We start from the raw sequence: 17981 nt of genomic DNA, 5'->3' as shown, positions 1-17981 counted from the left end.
ACCAGTGGCAAAGTTTGATTTCAAAAGCTTTTAACTGAATTTGCAACGTTCCAATTGATTTTTAAATGGTGTAATTGATTACAATATATTGGTAATCGATTACTAGTGTATCTGAACATTGAAATTCAAATTCAATTGTGAAGAGTCACGTCTTTTCATAAAATGCTTTGTGTAATCGATTACATGGTTTTGGTAATCGATTACCAGTGACAAGTTTTGAAAAAAAATCAAGAGATGTAACTCTTCCAATGGTTTTTAGGTTTTTCTCAAGGTTATAACTCTTCCAATGGTTTTTCTTGACCAGACATGAAGAGTCTATAAAAGCAAGACCTTGACTTGCATTTCAATAACTTTTGATATATTCTTTTACAACCTTTGAATCTCTTTGAACATCTTTTTGAACTTCTTCTTCTTCCTTTGCCAAAAGCTTTCTGAGTTTTATGGTTTCCAAACTTTGTTCTTTCACAAAAAGCAAAAGTGTACTATATCTTTTTATTCTCTTCTCCCTTTGCCAAAAAGAATTCGCCAAGGACTAACCGCCTGAATTCTTTTTGTGTCTCTCTTCTCCCTTTTCCAAAAGAACGAAGGACTAACCGCCTGAATTCTTTTGTGTCTCCCTTCTCCCTTTTCAAAGAATTCAAAACGCTACAGTCTGAGAATTCTTTTGATTCTTCCTTTTCCCTTAAACAAAAGTTTTCAAAGGTACATTAATAATTAATTCAACCCCCCCTTTCTTAATTATTCTGAGGCCACTTTTTTTTGGGAAAAATGTAAATTATATTAAACCCAAAATGATACAACAATAAACGGGGCATACCCCGCAGCTAGGAAAAATCAAAAGCCTTTCTAATACAAGAAGGCCTATACATAAGAAACTTAATCTTGCTAATAACCTCTATTACAGAAAATTGATAATCTTCAAAAATCAGCTTGTTCCTAGACAGTCAGATGCAGTAGACTGTAATTGCTATAGCCAGACAATGTAATTTTCCTTGAACACCTGATGTGGATATGCCCCTAATGAAAGAGACAGTAATGCACTGTAAAGAAGTGAAACGCCTGCGGAAAGGAGCCAACACTAATTATTCTAAGGCCACTTGATCCAACACTAAGGTGAGCAAGGCAGTCATATTAGCTACACACACAAAAACACTAAGAGTTTGTTTGATTCTCATCTCACATTTTAGTTACAAAAAGTTGTTTTTTCTAAAACAAATATATACTATTCAATAATAAAATTCTTATCCAAAATCTATTAAGTTTTGAAAATTATTTCCAAACAAGTCTTATAAAAAAACATAAACAACTTGAAGATTTTCTTATGGTTTTCATCTTATTTGACATCATACTCTGCTTTGTAATTACACGTACCTCAACATCAGTCCCATAAAGGATTACTCGATAGACAATGGAGACAAACTTGGCATCGGCGGAATAAGTGATATTCTGAAACTCACCAAACCACTCTAGAATAATAGCATTAGTTATAAATTAATTAGCATAATAAAAGAAAATAAAAGGGTTAGGTTATAGTATTACCAGGAGTATGTAAGTTCAAAATGCGATTGATAGCATGCATATAAAAAATGCAATAGATATGTGATTAAATAATGGTATGTTATGCATGGGGAGAATAGAAGAGAACGAACTAGTGAATGTATCTGACGGGGGAGGCATCTTGATCTTTCTAGAGGCGGGTTTTGACGAGGGAGTTCGGTACTTTCTTGTTCAGCTCTTTGAGTATTTTAGAGGGCGACCTACAAATTCTTGAACTCGGAGCTGCCTCTTCTTCTCCCTCTCTCTCTCTCTTTGCATCTGCCTCTGCATGCATCAACTTCGAATAATGCCCACACCGAAATGCTCCTCCTCTGCTTGAATTTCTCAATTTCAGACACGTTGATGCCATTCTCAAATCAAAATACCTCCCACTCACCACTGTCTTTAAATGTTACCATAAAGATTCCACTATTCTAACCTAAAATCCACCAAATCACACACGTGTGAGATTCCCTCCCTCGTGTGCGAACAATATACACAAAATCAGTCAAATTGTAAACAGATCTACATCGTAAAAAAATCAAAAAGCAAACATGGTACATGTGGTAGTCTTGAACTCAACGAGCGTGTTGTTGGTAGCCTCCTTGCAGTCGGCGTCAGACCTTGGAGTTGCCAGAGGCGACAAAGGGGATGAGGTGTGTGTCGAGGAGTTTGAGGATTCCATCACAGATGTTGGAGAGCTCAGCCTCGATCTTAGAGTGGTAGTCGCGGATGGCGATGACATGGTCCTCGTTGCCACAACTTTCTTCCTTTTGCTTGATCGAGGAGATGATGCACCAAGAGGCGTGGCGTGCCAATGACGTTCTTGTAGGCGAAACATCTTAGAAAGAATATGTGTAAGATAGAGATAGATAGAGGGATTCACTCACAATAACAAGTTAAATAATTTCAAAAGCATTCCACGACTGTTATATAATTAATCATCCTTGAATGCGACTTTCTAAGACAGTCTTTATAAAACCGTTGTCGTCAAAGTTGTTTATATTACAAAATTGCCACCGCGAAGACATTCTAAGATGGTTTTTGGGAACCTTCATGGTTTCACCGTTGTAGAATGCAGTTTTTTTTGTAGTGATTAATGATATTGTCAGGTAAAAAATCTTTAAATTTATCAACCAACCAACCTTCTTCAGGGTCTGTGTAAAGTGTCATTGTATCATTCAACAAGGAATCTGGAATTTCTTCAACAACAACACTGAGCAAAGAAACACATCCTTCCAGCTAATGATCATGCCAAAACCTGACTTTGGTTACATCACCTAGAAGTCAAAGAGTATTCCTAAGAAATAACTCCCATTGAGAGCACAATCCTCTCCCAAAATTACTACTCGGCTTCTTTAAATTAAAATCTGGAATCAAGGTAGCACCACCACTATATTTGTCTCAAATAAATGAAGACCACATAGGCGTTTCATTACAACATAGCCTCCAATTAGCACACATCATGAAAGCTGCATTAACCTCTCTTATCTTTCTCAGCCCTAGACCTCCTTTGAACTTAGGACTACAGATAATGTCCCAAGAAACTAGATGAATCTTCTTTCCATTGACTATATCTCCCCAAAGGAAGTTTCTACACACCTTATCAATATCATCAAGCACCTTTCTTGGCAATAGAGTAGTTTGCATCACATAAGTTGGTAATGCTTGCAAGACAGCCTAGGCAACGGCACCAGCAAAAGATAAAGTCCTAGTCTTCCAAGCACTCAATGTTTGATGTACCTTGTCCATAATAAATTGGAAAGTCCCACGAGATACCTTATTATGGAAAATAGGTACCCCCAAGTATTTTCCTAGATCATTCGTCCATTGGATTCCCATTTCCTCACTTAATTGATTCCTATGATTAATCCCAACATTCTTCAAGAAGATCATTTGATATTTATCCAAACTGATCTTCTAGTCCGAGCACTTACAAAATAAACTAAGAATATTACAAATCTGATGGACTTGCTCCAAAGAAGCTTCTGCAAACAAGATAAGATCATATGCAAAAGCTAAGTGAGAAATAGGAGATCCATTCTTACTCAAAAAATAGGCTTCCAATTATTTTGTTGCAAGGCTAAAATAATCAACTGGAACAACCTTTCTATACATAACACAAATAGATAAGGCAAGAGAGGATCTCTTTGTCTAATACCCCTCTGTGGGTTAAATTCTTCTAAAGCCTCACCGTTCCACAATACCTGCATAGATGTTGAAGAAATACAATTCTAGATTAAATCAACAATCTCCTTCGGAAATCCTATGTCATTCAAAGTATCATGAATAAACTCCTAACTCGGCCTATCATATGTTTTCTCCAAATCAATTTTAATTATCATCCACTCTTTCCTCCCCTTTCTGTTGCTCATAGAATGGAAGATCTCCTGAGCAGCAACAATATTATCTCCACTCTGACAAAGAGGCACAAAACAAGACTGATAAGGACTAATCAATCTTCTCATGTACGGTATAATTCTCAGAGAAAGTAATCTAATGATTGTCTTATACACCATATTGCAGAGACTAATAGGTCTAAAATCCTTCATCATACATACCTCATCTTTATTCAAGATGAGCGTGATAAAATTCTTGTTCACCTCAAAAACTGCATGATGGTTCTGTAAGACTCCCTATATAAATTGACATAAATCTTTACCAACCTCATTCCATTGTTTTTGAAAAAGTACGGCTTGGAAACCATCTAGCCCAAGAGCCTTCAAGCTCCCCATATACTTAATAGTCTGAAAAATTTTAGATATAGTTGGCATACTCCCCAACTCCTTTCTAGCATCATCCCCTAGCTCAGGAAAGACATGAAAGATGACGAAGGGGTGATAGTGAGAATCATAAGAATAAAGATCCTTATAAAATTTGGTGACCATAGTCTCCAACTTTACAAGCATAGAAACCCAATTGCCATCACTATCCTTAAGCATATCATACATGTTTCTCCTCCACCTAATAGTTGTAACACCATGAAAGTACTTAATGTTATGGTCTCCCATTAGAAGCTACTTCGCCTAAGATTTTGGAACCAGTGAATCTCTTCCTCAGCAAGAATTTGATCATATTCCTGCCAAGTGTGCTTACATTCTGATCAAGAGAATAGTTGAAACTATAACCTCTTCTAGCATCTATTTTTCAAGCTTTCTTCTAAAAAAATATTTCCTCTTCCAGATACAGCCAAACACCTCCTTATTCCACCTTCTTAATTGGTTAGGAAAATTTTCAATATTTTTAGACCAATTAGAAGTAGCCTCAGTGTGTTCCCATTTCCTCCTCACGAACCCCAAAAATTCCTTATGTTAAAGGCCTCCAATACTGATTTGCATGGACTTGAGATACCAATTTAAAGAGAAGCGGCCTGTGGTTTGATTTAAGCTAACCAAGGTGGACCACAACAGCCTCTTGAAATCTTTATCTCCATTCTAGATTAATTAGACACATATTAAGACAAACACCCATTTTTCCATTCCTCCAGGTCACTCTATCTACCTGGAATCTCATATCAATCAATTTACCATCATGCAAAAAACTTACGAAAGGTCTCAGCATCATGATGACCATGTGAGTTAGAGCCCCCTATACTTTCCTCTAGAGATAAGGTACTATTAAAATCTCCAATAATGGCCCAATCCCCTGACAAATTATTACTAATGTCTCCCAACTCATCCCACGACAATTGTCTCCTTGCAAATTGAGGAGCCCCGTACATTGCAGTTGGAAATTAGTGTCTTTCACATCTCTACTTCACCTTTATATGAACCAATTAAGAGAAACTTCTGAGAACCTTTACTCTCGAATCCTCTGGCTTCCAATGAAATGAAATTCCCGCTGAATGATCCACAACATCCTACACAAAAGACCATTGTAGATCAATTATTCTCTCCCCACTTGTACGAGTCTCCATCAAAATAACGAAAGAAGCATTATTTTGTTTCATCATATCTCTAATAAGCATTTTGAACCCCTTCAAAGTTGTCCCACAACAATTCCAACTGAGAACATTCATAAGGAAACAAAATGAGAATCTGGCAACTTAGTTCCATCAACACCGTGGATAACACATTTATCCTCATTCTCCACAATCATCCATAATGATATCTAACATATCTTGAGAAGGGTTGGAACTCTCCGCCACATTCTATCTCCTTCCAACATAAGCAATGGATTCTTCATCCACATGAACCTTTATCTGAATATGGAAGATTCATCTTAAGGAAGTAGAGGCTCTCATCATTTTCACACTTCTCGTTGGCTTTATCTATGCTTTCTCCTTCTCTATCACTTTGTTGTATCTTCCTCACCAGCATGCTTCTTATACTTGATTTTACAAGCATTATTTTTCTTAAACGTGGTCTTTCCTTCCTTGTTGAGCTCATTACCCCGTCCTCCTTGAGGGTTTTCTCCGCCATGAGTGTTCCTCAATTTGACTTTCTTACCAGAATCTCCATTAATATTTTCATGAACCATTTGAGATACCAATGTTGAACTATGGCCCACCTTGTTAGAGAAAGAAGAGACCAAGGTCTCCTTTACATGGGAAGTTTTAATCCCAGTCTTTCCCTTCTTAGCTACACCAATAGCACCACTGTTGGGAAATACCAAGAATAAGTATCCCTCTCTATATGATTAAGATGGACAATAAGAAAAATAAATTAAGAGAGTAAGAGAAAAAGAAGAACACCAAGAAATTTTTAATGTGGAAAACCCCCCTAGTCTAAAAGGGAAAAACCACAAGACCATGTCCAGAAAAAATATCTCCATTATGAATAGGATTACAATGATCTCATTCTCACAAAATATGATTGTTTACAATATTTCTCAAACATATGGTGGAAATGTAACTCCTTTTCTTGAAGAGGATTACAAAAAACTCTCTCACTCTATACCCTTGAAGGATCTCACTTACTTACTTGCGACAACTCCTCACAAACCCCCATTTATATAGTGGAGGGATATGGCTTCTCCCAAGAGTAATAAATGGACATAAATTGATTTTCATATTTCCAATAACCCTTGAAAATGTCATCTCCATTTTTCTAAGATGAATGTGATAGATATCATCAGGAGTCAAAGATGATATTCCAAAACCTTGAAATCTTCACCTTTTATTTTCCATGCATTTGATGTTATCAATATTTGTTGAATGTGATGCTCCATAATTATGGAGGGATTTCCAACACATTTTTCTAGACCCCACATTGAGATTTAAATGCGTCTTCAATCCCCTCAATATTCGTTGTAACATTTGTTGATCCTTTATTAACAAAACTTGCCTCATAACAAGACCTTCACATGCCCGCTTTAGCATTACTAGAATCTTCCTCTTTTTTAACTGCTAACATCCCCTTTCTATAATTTTTTTGGGTAATCATCCACACTCCAAAACGGTTATCAATCTTTGTACAGTCTTGATTGGCAGTTACAATATTTGGTTGATTTGCTATTATGGCATTGATGTTAGCTCTTTCTTTCAGAGAAGTCTCCAATAGTGGTTCAACCACAACAACTTCATCTTCAACTTGCTTCTCAAGTGGAAATCTCGACATAACCTCCACTACCTCCCTACACTGGTCCTTCTTATGTCTAACAAGTCCACACCAAAAGCAAATTGAGTGAAGACCTTCGTATTCCAAATACAACTTGTGCCCTCTAACATATATATGCATTTCTAGTGGTTTTTCCAAATCTAGTTCTACACAAATTCTCGCAAACTTCCCACGATAATGTATAGACGTCAAGCGATCCACTTTAAGAAACTTCCCCAAAGACGATCCAATTTTGTTCAAGAAAACATCATTATAGAGCTCAATAGGTAATCGTTGTATTTGAATCCATATTGCAACATTTTTTTCTTTTTCTACATTCATTAGAAAAAGTGGTCTCCACCTCTGCAATATTAGATAGTGATTCGCCACCATCCACATGCCTTCTAACAAGGCAAAGTTGTAGTCACCAGCCAACATAAAGGCTAATAATTTGAATCGTCCCATTTTATGCCCAACTTCGTTGAACCTTGGTCTCAATAATGCAAAAAATAACTCTATTTCCTAACCATTAACAACAAATGTATTAAGCCGCAAAGAAGCCCACCGTAAAAGTTCTGCATCCGATAGAGGGATCATCGGTCCATCCATTTGTTTGGTCGTACTACCAACATCTTCCTTAGACACTTCTTCCAACACATCAACCTTCTGCACACTTATGTTTGTGTCCATAGAAACATCACCACCCTACACTAACAGAAAGAATGGATATAACATCGCAATGTTAACATCAATTTTTAAAAACCGATGTTAACAAAAACACGGTGGCATATTCATAAATAACACGAGTTCGTTAACGTCAATTTTTAGAAAAAATGATGTTAACATGAGTTTGTTAACATTGGTTTGTCAAAAATCAATGTTAACATAAGTTTGTCAGCCTCGGTTTTTCAAAAATCAATGTTAACAAACTCATGTTAACATTGGGTTTTTCCAAAAACCAACATTAAACAAATTATGTTAACATCAATTTTTTGGAAAACCGACATTGTGTTTGCTAAATTAAATCTATTTTTTTTCTCTTCTCGCACCCATTCTAAACCATCTATCACTCTCACACTCTCGTTCTCACTCTTATGCACTCTCTACGGTGATGCAACCACACCATTCTCGCTCTCGCTATCATCTCTGACTCCCATTCTTACTATCACTCTCACGCTCTTCTTCTTGCTCTCACACACAACTCTACTCACTCTCATTCTCATTCTCGGTCACGAAAGGCTAGTCTTCTATAAATGCTTGTTTCTGTGTTTGGTTTTGATGGTGATGGTAAGCAAGAAGCTAGGGCTCATTCTTAGTTTTGATGATTTCCAGTTCTCATTTTAATGTGCGTATTGCTTATTGTTAATGTGCGTATTACTAACATGAAAATGCTTGTTTCTGTGTATATTGCTAAAAACATGTGTTATTTTCTGGATATACAAATACTGATAATGGGACTTTGTGCATATTACTAACATGAAAATGCTTTTTAATGGGGACTTTGTGCTGGTGTGAGAATTTTGTCACAGCCTTAGGCCCCCAATTTTTTTCAAATAGGAATATCATTCTTGGTTTTCAAAAATGGTATATGCACTGTGTCTTTCAACTCTGTGGCATGTACTCGACCAAACTCATATGTCTTGGTTTACTACTAGTAGGTAGGCATGCATATTTATTTTTAACAATAACTTTAATATTGTAAATGGAGTTTAGAAACAATGAATGAAGATCAACAGAACTGGAAGGAAATGACTAAGACAATGATGAAGATTAACAAAAAACTAGAGGAAATGCTCAGCACAGTTCATATTATGGATCATGTTAGAAATTTCAAGACTATTCTCAAATAAACATGACATGATATAAGACATTTGATTATATTAGTTTGCTTGTTAAATGTAGTCTTATAGTGAAGTGAGTAGGTTCTTTGCTGTAAGATGGAAGGATAAACTAGAGCATACTTGGCATCTGCTAGATGATAATGGCAACATGCACTCTGTTACATACAATCAAGATCTGGTGAACCCAACTCTACTGGCTGGATGGATAGAACTCAGACATTTCTATGGACTTTTGTTTGTAATTAAAGTACATTATACTATACTATTATCAATATTTAAATTTTTTTTATAAGTGTTGGTGGTATATTTTGTCGAAATTGGAACATCCTGAACACATTTGTGATATATTTTGTTTATAAATGTTTATAAGTACTCTTGGTGCATGGTATATTTTGTTTATAACTCTTGGTGCATGACTTATTTTATGAGTTTTTTACAACTTTGAATGATAAGTTGTGATATGAATGATTACATGTTGGTAATTAAAAACACAGATAGGATATTAAAAAAAATCCAAAAAACAACATCGATTTTTAGAAAAATCGATGTTGTTGTTTACTGACAACATCAGTTTTTAGGTTTTTATAAAAACTGATGTTGTTTTTTGGTAAAACAACATCAGCTTTTAAAAAATTGATGCTAACGTTGATATTTTTAATGCTGATAGTTTCAATATTGGTTAATAACCGATGTTGAAAGTCCTTATTAATCGATGTAAAAAACTTATTTTCTAGTAGTGTCAGTTGGCTGGAGAATTTTATCAACAAAGGACATGAATATCCCTTTCTCAAAAACCTCCTAGCCTTCCTTAACCTTCTTAGTATTCCTATGGAGGAGGTCTTCCTCACTAGTAGGGTTAGCACTTAGCACCACTATTATCTAAAACCCTAGCAGAGCTCACCATTATTTTGGATGAGTGAAAATGTGAGATATGAATTTGATTCTACTATTGTTTACATCAATGATTAAAGTCAGATAGTATTCGAACAATTCAATCTTAATTTTAATATATTAATTAGTTTTATTGTTTACGCCAAAGATTATACTCCATATAATTGATATATATTGTGGATATAGGTTTAAAGAAGGGATTCATTATTGATGCAAGTTAATGATTAAAGACAAAATTCAATACAAATTAATGATTACCTATTTCACTCCATGATAGAATGTATTGAAGAGACTAGAGATTATGAAATGCTTGAGTGCAAAACCCACTCAGCTGACCTATATTTATATAGACTTAGGGAGTAAATACAATGTTAAATTTATAAGAATATTAATGAAGTTCTAGTACCTATGTACATGCATGTGAATTCCTAGATACATGAATATGTGACTAACTAGGTACATTAATAACTATTCTTTGTTGGAACAACTATCCATACAATGTGTGTAATTCCAACATAATGCTTGGTTTTAAACCACCAAATATACCATCCGTTCACGCCTAATGAAGTATGCTTCTTTCATATAAACTAGTTGTTAATCTATGACATTGATCCTTGAGAGACATGTAGCAATTAGAGTAGAAAAAACATAATATATATATATATATATATATATATATATATATATATATATATATATATATATAATTAAAATAATTTTTCCTAAAAAATATTTTCATTCACGAAAAGATCTCACTTAGCTTCTATACAAAATTGGAAATATCATTAACATCAACATACAGAATTATATAGTATTGTGGTGTCTAACTTTAAAAAAATTAAGTGTTCAAAGATATTTGATTATTGGTGCATTTCAATTTCTCAAAATCATATCTTAAATTGAAGTTTAAACAGAAATTGAAGCTCGGTGTTAAATTAGTTGAATATAGTTGACTCTGGAATTGAAATCAAAGACCAAAGAATAGATGGATGAAAGTTCCAAAAGTAGTTAAGTATCATATATTTGGAGACAATGGTTCGAATTGAAAGGGAGTTAACAACAATTATCTTTAGAATGCAAATTGAGATGGATGCAAAAAAAAATTTATGAAATTTGCATGTGTTCATATATTAATAGGATTCATCTGTTAAAAGTTGAAAGTTTATAAATAGGAACTTTATATTTATTTTTTTGTTGAAATACTTACACCGAACACTATGTAACACTTATCACGCCTCATATATATATATATATATATATATATATATATATATATATATATATATATATATATATATAAGTTATTGGTTCAATGAGTCGATTATATGTTTTCAACCATTTCTAAAATATATTGACTCATAGATATATGTTATCAACTAATAAAAGTTAAACAATATTTATTAACTTACTAAAACCCTAAGAGGATTTCAATCATAATTAGTCATCAATATTATAATTTATAATCAAACAATAAAATATACATCAAGACTTCAAGTCAAATTATAATCAAAATACAGTAACAAGTATTCTCGAAATAAAATCCATTGTCAATAATTAATTATTAATACATTGCCCTAAAATTGAAAACAATTCTTAGATTTTGCATCATACACACGTATGATTATATGAACTAATTAAGACACATCATACAAATTAGTTAATATTAAAGCTTCTACATTTATTTATTGTCTAACAACTAATACAGTATATAACATTTTGCTAAATTAAGAAAAAGAATTACCACAACATTGCTATAATTAATGCCCCTTTCTTTTGAATTGTATTGCAAGCACACATGCATTAACTTCATGTAAATATGATATGGATACCCAACTAATGTGTCGACATTAGAACAACGAAGAATACGTATCATTGATTGGTTTGGTGTTAATTGCAAGGAATTGCATTCTTACAACTAATTTGGATAATTTTGTGCAACAAAGAAATATTTTTTTAAGAAAAAAAAATGAAAAATATGTAATGCAATAAATAAAAGAGAAATAAAGAAAAATAATAATAATATGGAGTTCTTGTCATTCTAGATGGCTAGAGGCTTGCATGGGAGCAAGTGAGGTCATAAAGAAGTGGTATGTATCAAATTTCTTACATGTTAATTATATCCCTCATTAATTCATAATAGGATATGATGGAGCCTTGTCATAATTAAGATCAAACTATATATATTACCTTTTTATCATATCAACTTGATAGAATTATGTTACGTCGTAGAAATGGATTTGAAAAGATTTAAAAGAGTTATTGTCTTTTATATGAACTCGTAATATAATTACTTAGAAAAGATATAAGATTAGTTTAATAATCAAAGAAAAAGAAGAAGAAGAAGAGAAATCATGAATTTAAATTTTCACCTAACAAAAATTAACAATTAACAATATATGTCGATGAAGAAAACATAATCCTTCAAAATTGGTGGGAGTTTTTTTACTTATTTCAAGTTCTCACCCCGATCATGTTTTAAGCTCTTTAATTAGTTTTTATCACTTAGAATGTGTTTAAAAACATGTCCAAATGATATTCAACTGAAAATTTAACTTTTCAAAACAAAAACCAAAAACTACGTAACGAAAGTTTCTTTTAACGTCAGTTTCGTTGAGTGCAACTCTTACGCAAACACATGCTTACTTACTAGTAGTCTATTACGTGTTTTTAGTAAAATTTGACTTGCTCTAAAAAAACATAAGAAAAATATGGAATAGATCATTCTACGAATGCCTTTGGTTTACATGTTTCATTCGCATCAAACATTTTTTCAGTCACACACTACTATAAAAAGGTGATTCTACATCGGTTCTAAGACACTTTTAACAACGGTTTTGAACCGTCTTTGTGATTAACGTCGTAGAAAGTTTTGACTTTCTATGACGATTCTTAAAAAACCGTCTTAGAAAAACTATACATTCTAAGACGGTTATTTTTTTTGACAACCATCTTAGAATGCGTAGTTTTTCTAAGACAGTTCTCTAATGTATTTCTATTTTTAAAAAAAGAATAAATGCTTAGAAAATTTTAACCGCCTGGTTTCAAATTAATCTAACAACTCTATTAATCATATTCACCAGCTCCTATTATAAAGGTAATTTTTCAAGCATAGGTGGTTAATCATATTTTGACAAACGTGTAGTCATTAATTAGAATGCTTCAATATTCAACCACATCAAATGGTTAATTAATCCTTGAATACACATGCCACAAAATACACATCTCTCACACACAATATGATACTGTACTTTCATCGGTATGTCCTGAAACATAAACCATTTTTTAAAATATAATTGCTTAGAAGTCTATACAATGATGCAACCAAAACACTACAGGAGGCTACTTGTCTTCATTCCAATAGAAAATTAACAGTATACCTGAGTGGCAATCACATGATTTTGAACAATTAGCAAGAGACTAGCTCTGGTTCCCTTGGAAAGAACATCTACACCTCCACTTGTTTAAGCTAGATGTATCAGCAGTTTCATCTGCAAAGAATAATGGCAAGCATAAAAACAGACAGGGATTTTTGGCTTAATGAGGTGTACGCCCGTTGCCAAAATGCTTTTTTGAAAAATTATAATTCATGAATATAGCTATGTATGGAGAGTTGAAGGCTTGAAGCAATTGACTGATTTCACTATATGAAGATATATATTCGTACTTGACTTTTGCATATATTAACTGGAACAGGGAGATTGCCAAATATTATTGTCATTGTAAATCATTAGATTACTATTGCTAGCTCCTCGTGTAAGTAAGATAGTATCCTACCTAACCATCACCATCATCCAAATACAAAATGCACAGTTTGATTGTACTTTTACAATATAAAATCACACCCACATAGAGAAAGGGAACGATAAACAGCAAAGACGGGTAAAACTAAGGTCTTAATTAACTAATTAACCTATATTGTAATATTATAATATAATTAAAAATCGAAAATATAATTTGATCACACTGATTTTAGCTTATATATGTAACATTTTATTAAGCAGGAAACTGAAGACAGCGACCGTTAATCACTAGTAAAAGCATACAACTTTACCAAAGTAACTCCTTTGCACAACTATCAAATAGCTTGTTCCAACTTTTCTTCCATGTATGTGTGCCATTTTGAAATTTAACAGTATTAATTATTTCAAAGAGAAAATCCCTTTGGACTAATGACATTCACGTACCACACCCCATATTAGTTTCTTTCTTACCTACGACTAGAAATAAAGTCCCAATAAGATTTTATAAAATATAATTATATGATAACAACTTTTGATTCAATGATAATTTTTAAGATAAAATTATCTCATATAAATTTATAATATAGTGTAAGAATTGATATTATTTATAGTAGTGTAAGTTGATTTTATCAATTGTCCCTATATATGTATGTTTTAATTAATGGTGTCATTGCAGGCTGGACCTCGAATCTGCTTAGGGAAGGACTTTTTAATAACAATCAAGTAATCAACCAACCAAGTAATAACAATAGTATTTAAGCAATCATACCTAACCAACTTACAAAGGCCAAATATTACAGCCTCTGAGCATGAACTGGTATCTCATTGGCAATATCATGGTGAATGATTGGGAAAAATGGAGGCCAATTCTTATCATCAATAGGAACACCAGCTGATAAGCATATTTATTTTTTAAACAAGAAAATGTTATTGACTCGGGAAAAATATAGAGATTCAATGAAAAACACTTAACTGAAGTAGCATGGTGTGATCTCATCATTCACCTCTAGAAACAACCTCTTCTCTTCTTTATATTTCCTACATATGATTTTTAAAAGAGTCATAAAATCAACAAAAAGTGAAGGATACAATCAACGGTGGTAGAAGCAAGAACTTATACATTTAGGCAGTTAAGACAATATAGGTATATCACTATTGACGATGACAATAAAATCAACAAAAAGAATGCTTAAATTGTAAAATCAATCTTCTCTCTCTGTTTTAAATCCGCTTCCCAAGCTGCTAGCTCTTGACCTTTTTCTTGGAGTCCTATATAAATATCATGGAGAATAAAATTAGCCACTCTAAAACGAATCTTACAGTCTTAAGAGGAAGTCCCTGAATTGGCAATGACATTACATTTGTAGTATCCAAAGGAATATCAACTGTATCATCATGCCTTTGACCAAAGCCCAGTGACTCAGATGCTAATGATGGAATACATGACTTTGATGCAGGAGCAGTAGCACCATTCTGGAAGAACAAATAGAATGAAAAAAAAAACCGCACCACGACTTAAATTAAACAATAAAGCATCAAATGCCAAGGCTTTCAAAACTAGCAATTTTCACTAGAGATGACAATTATAATGGCTACTTTATTTCAATAAGTGTGTTCTATAATTAGACATTAAAGTTAGTTCCTCAAAGTTTACAAGGTTTTAATAAGTCAAATATCTCTTGTTAATACAAATGAAGCTAAATGAACTCTGAACTAGAGCTCAAATCAATCAATCGGTTACATTCTGTTGTAAATGATAAACATTACAGGCGATGTAGCAATTGAGAAAATCACACAAAGAGCACTCTGCAAACTCAATGAAACGAAGAACTACCAAATCTGTCAAACAACCACACTTTTAAAGGACACGTTTAGCGAAAGTTTACTCCCCACTTGGTTACCGAAAAATAGAAAAATTGGATGTATACAAAAAAAAAATTGAAAGTTCAAATTTTGAAATCTTTTCCCCAAAAACCCAACGGAAAATAAAAGGAAAATGTTTTGGGGGCTGCAAATTCACTTTGTCGAGAACAAAACCACAGATCGGACATATCCAAGTGCTATAGATGTGCTCTAAACCTCTAGTATTCCCCTTATTACATGATAACCCGATTTAATTAAATAAAATTTCACAAAAAATACCAAGGTTGTTTCCATCAGGAGCTTTTTTATTTAAATTAAAAAAAGGGGTTTTCTTGTTAAGTGAAAATGAGAAATGGAAGTGAGAGAGAGAGAGTGAGATACCTCGCGAATGGTTGCAAGATGCTTAGTTTCTTCTTCGGCACGACCAAACCGAATGGCTGCTAAAGCTCAGGCTCCCCGAATTTTGCACTACCAACTAGTTGTTCTGGTTCTCACTTTGCATCCTTTCTTTCACACAAACAAACCCTTTCTTCTTCCTTCACTTTATTATCTCTCTGACCCTCTCTTTTTTTTTGCTTTCTCTGCTTTGTGTTGGCCTTGAAATGATAAGGCTAGAGTGCTCTGCTTGCTTCCCTTATTGTGAGTGCGCTTCTTATGTTTCGATTTCGGTAGATCACGCTCATCTTGGTCTATCGAAATGCCTTACAAAACAGGAAAAAACAAATCTGAAAATTAAAAAACAAAAGCAGTTACCACATGAACTAATAAACTAAACGACAATAAGAAGAAATGAATTTGAAAAATAACAGTGATTGAATAACACATGAAAAAAAGGTGAGCAGTGGAAACCAAACCGAATTGATTGGATGAGTTAGATCTGAGAGCGTGAACGGACCGAGAAATGGGGGGTTGGGAAGATTGTAGTTTGTATTCTCGTATCGTACGACACCCCCGTAAAAGGTCTCTGAAAAAAAAAAGGAAAAAAAATTAAGAAGAAGCTAGAAGACAGCAGAACCATCACCTCAGTGGAAATGGTTTTGCCGCCTGGTACTGTCCATCGCCGCCATCATCGGGTGAAAATGGTAGTGGCTGGCGCAAAGGAGAGGAGTCGAAACCCTAAAGAGGAGTCGAAGAGGGAAGAGGGAGAGGAGGAGACTGAGACTGAGACTCAGAGAGAGAAAAGGATGAGTGGAAGAGTCGCATATTAAATATTAATTAAAAACAGCAAAAAGTCTTCTAAGGCGATTTTTACAAAACCGTCTTAAAATGAAAACCTTTTAAGGCGGTTTTCACAAAACCGTCTTTGTTAAAATTCACTTATTTATAAAATTGACACCGCTTTATATACTAAGGTGGTTCTTCATCAACCGATGTCGTTTCGTTGTTGTAGAAAATACATTTTATAGTAGTGACATGATAATCAAGGGATGGACCAGAAGTTTGTTTCAGGAAACATTTCTGCCGCAAATATTTTGTGTTTAGTATGAACTATTCATTCACCAAAATAAAAAAGTGTGAACTATCTTGTTCTATACATATATATAGAGAGAGAGGATTTTTTCTGATCTGAGTACGTAGTGTGGTTGAGCATCTTTGTCTCTATAAAAAATCCTGAATATAGTAAGTTTGATTAAGAAATAATCTGACTGATTACGACAAACTTGACCAAACGTCCTTTTCAGCATACGTATATTAGAATCTAATAATATATTACAACTAATATCAAAGGCATGTGCATAATCAATCAACACACGTCCTGCTCATGCATTACTTTTAATTTAATTTAACTCACTTTCAAGCAAAAGTTTACGATCGTTGAGCTTCGTAAAATACTATTAAATATTAATCAAGAAGGACAGTACTTTATATTATTTTTTCATTTATTTGTAACCAATTTTAGAGTGAGACATATCAACGAAGAGAAGAAGTGAGAGTGAGACACTTGGAAAGGTTATCAAGGACAGTAGTTATTTTCTAATTAACTCTTGGGGAGTGTGTGTGGCCATTATAATATTAATCTGTCACATTCGTATTGGTGAACCTAGCCTCTACTTTATCACATGCTATGGAAATTTAAAAGAACAATAAAACAAGCAAGCTCGGACATTTAAGTAGTTGTCTATCTTTTCAAATACTCTATACGTTTTATTAATATTTTTAAAGTTTATATATTTAATATATTAATAATTAGATAAATAATTACAATATTTTATGACTAGCTACTTTGTAAAATATTAATATCTTTATGTTATAAAGATAATATAAAGTATATCTCTAGGTAATTAATAATATTATAAAATATATAGCACGGGCTTTTTGCAAATCTTTAATTTTGATAGTAGTCAACGTTGGCATGCATGTTCTTTCCTAGTAGCTAGGCAACACGATAAATGGACCCTACAATGTTGAAAAATCAAAAGCATAACCCCCCGATCGAACAAACTAAAGTTCATTTCATCGTAATTTAATGTGTATGTTTCCCAGTTTAAAAGGAAAGTTAAATGAATCACATCTTTATCAATCGTGAATTCAATCCGGTGTTTGTTCAAGTAATACTGAACTTATTTATCTTA

General features: G+C 33.4%; 1 long non-coding RNA gene across 7 annotated transcripts; it reads right to left on the bottom strand.

The window, feature by feature from the left end:
* Positions 1-12930: 12930 nt before the first annotated feature.
* LOC106795182 (uncharacterized) lies at positions 12931-16610 on the bottom strand. 7 transcript variants are annotated; one of them, XR_005887016.1, is made up of 6 exons: positions 16263-16610; positions 15790-16133; positions 14866-15018; positions 14315-14583; positions 13183-13293; positions 12931-13068 (listed from the first exon to the last, which is right to left on the bottom strand). It is a non-coding gene; the product is annotated as an uncharacterized lncRNA (long non-coding RNA). The 7 variants fall into 7 exon arrangements; XR_005887017.1 differs by having other exon boundaries at positions 14519-14583; XR_003263407.2 differs by having other exon boundaries at positions 14519-14814; positions 14905-15018.
* Between the last annotated feature and the right edge of the window lie 1371 nt (positions 16611-17981).

Source organism: Glycine max, chromosome 11, assembly GCF_000004515.6.
Source record: "Glycine max cultivar Williams 82 chromosome 11, Glycine_max_v4.0, whole genome shotgun sequence".
NCBI lineage: Eukaryota > Viridiplantae > Streptophyta > Magnoliopsida > Fabales > Fabaceae > Glycine > Glycine max.
Note: the sequence above shows the minus strand (reverse complement) of the source record. Positions and strands in the feature narration are given on the sequence as shown.